The 2,500-nt window shown below is 41.0% G+C and overlaps 1 protein-coding gene across 1 annotated transcript in view; it reads right to left on the bottom strand.

The window, feature by feature from the left end:
* Window positions 1-2,500, bottom strand: part of LOC143284865 (uncharacterized) — a 153,147-nt gene that overhangs the window by 128,417 nt on the left and 22,230 nt on the right. The window lies entirely within an intron of this gene.

The following is a 2,500-nucleotide window of genomic DNA, read 5'->3' as shown; positions in this document are numbered from 1 at the left end:
CTGGTTTATTGTGAGAACCACAAACTACACAGTCTCTCAGGAGGGGAAAAAAGCAAAGTAGATTGAAAGGTGCCGGTTGATTGTCCTTAGACTGTGTATGTGTGTGATTTTTTTTTTTTTTTTTTTTTTTTAATGGATGAAAGAAGCCTCCTTTTCCTTCTTTTTCTTCCCTTTTATTTTTCCTTTGTAACGAAAGATAGCTTTTGACATGCAGCATTTAAAAAACTTGTCTCATGCTACGGTAATATTGTTTTCAGTTTATTTGGGGGGCGATGATTCCGTTTGAATCAGTGGACAGAGAAACAGTTCAAAAACTTTTCTTCGCAGTCACCATGATCACAACACGCACACATGCACACAATTTCCAATCACTGTAAACAAAACATGCACATAAACACACACATGAACGCATGCACACACACACACACACACACACACACACACACACACACACACACACACACACACACACACACACACACACACACACACACACACACACACACACACACACACACACACACACACAATCATACACACACACACAATCATACACACACACACACACACACACACACACACACACACACACACACACACACACACAAGCACACAAGCACACACACTTACACGGCGCGCGCAGAGAAAGGGAGGGGCAAGAGAGGGAGCATAGAGAGAGTGTGGGGGGCGAGAGAAAAAGGAGAAAAGAGAAAGGAAGAGAGAGAAAAAGGGAGAGAGAGGCAGATAAACAGACAAACAGACAGACCGATAGGCAGACATACAGACAGACAGACAGACAGACAGACAGACAGTGATATGGAGACAGGAAAACAGTGGTTTCAGTTTCAGTTTCAGTAGCTCAAGGAGGCGTCACTGCGTTCGGACAAATCCATATACGCTACACCACATCTGCCAAGCAGATGCCTGACCAGCAGCGTAACCCAACGCGCTTAGTCAGGCCTTGAGGAAAAAAAAGGGGGGAATAAGTGATAGATAAGCTTACACAAATAAATAAATAAATAATAACTGTAATGTAAAAAAAAAAAAAAGCAAATAGATGTAAAACATGAAGACACACATTCACATATACACCCACATATTCATAACAGATATGCACGAAAACAGTGGAAGACAACGTAATGAAGGAATTGTTCAGAAGGGTAAGGATAAGTTCTGAGATCAAATTTAATTAACATTAGAATAAAGCGACTGTAGTGAGGCAAGAAGTTAGAATGTGTTTGGAGGCAGGGACAGCTGGTTCCAGATGATTATGGTTGTATCTTGCCGTAGTATGGTGTATCCTCGTGTACTACAAGGTGCGACAATAGTGGTTGTATCTTGCAGTATTGTGTATCGTCGTGTACTACAAGGTGCGACAATAGTGGTTGTATCTTGTAGTATTGTGTATCCTCGTGTACTACAAGGTGCGACAATAGTGGTTGTATCTTGCAGTATTGTGTATACCATCGTGTACTACAAGGTGCGACAATAGTGGTTGTATCTTGCAGTATTGTGTATCCTCGTGTATTACAAGGTGCGACAATAGTGGTTGTATCTTGCAGTATTGTGTATCCTCGTGTATTACAAGGTGCGACAATAGTGGTTGTATCTTGCAGTGTTGTGTATATCCTCGTGTATTACAAGGTGCGATGATAATCGTTGTATCTAGAAGTGTTGTGTATCACCACGTATTACAAGGTGCGACAATGATGGATGTATCTAGCAGTGTTGTGTGTATCCTTGTGTATTACAAGTTGCGCGTATGCGGTGATAATGGTTGTATGTAGTAGTGTTGTGTATATTCTCGTGTATTACAAGGTGCGACAATAATGGCTGTATCTTGCAGTGTTGTGTATACCATCATGTATTACAAGGTGCGACAATGATGGATGTATCTTGCAGTGTTGTGTATATCCTCGTGTATTACAAGGTGCGACAATAGTGGTTGTATCTTCCATTGTTGTGTATCATCGTGTACTACAAGGTGCGACAATAGTGGTTGTATCTTCCATTGTTGTGTATCATCGTGTACTACAAGGTGCGACAATAGTGGTTGTATCTTGCAGTATTGTGTATCCTCGTGTACTACAAGGTGCGACAATAGTGGTTGTATCTTCCATTGTTGTGTATCATCATGTATTACAAGGTGCGACAATAATGGTTGTATCTTGCAGTGTTGTGTATATCCTCGTGTATTACAAGGTGCGATGATAATCGTTGTATCTAGAAGTGTTGTGTATCACCACGTATTACAAGGTGCGACAATGATGGATGTATCTAGCAGTGTTGTGTGTATCCTTGTGTATTACAAGTTGCGCGTATGCGGTGATAATGGTTGTATGTAGTAGCGTTGTGTATATTCTCGTGTATTACGAGGTGCGACAATAATGGTTGTATCTTCCATTGTTGTGCATATCATCACGTATTACAAGTTGGGACAATGATGGATGCATCTTGCAGTGTTGTGTATATCCTCGTGTATTACAAGGTGCGACGATAA

This window comes from Babylonia areolata, chromosome 1 (genome assembly GCF_041734735.1).
Source record: "Babylonia areolata isolate BAREFJ2019XMU chromosome 1, ASM4173473v1, whole genome shotgun sequence".
Lineage (NCBI taxonomy): Eukaryota > Metazoa > Mollusca > Gastropoda > Neogastropoda > Buccinidae > Babylonia > Babylonia areolata.
Note: the sequence above shows the minus strand (reverse complement) of the source record. Positions and strands in the feature narration are given on the sequence as shown.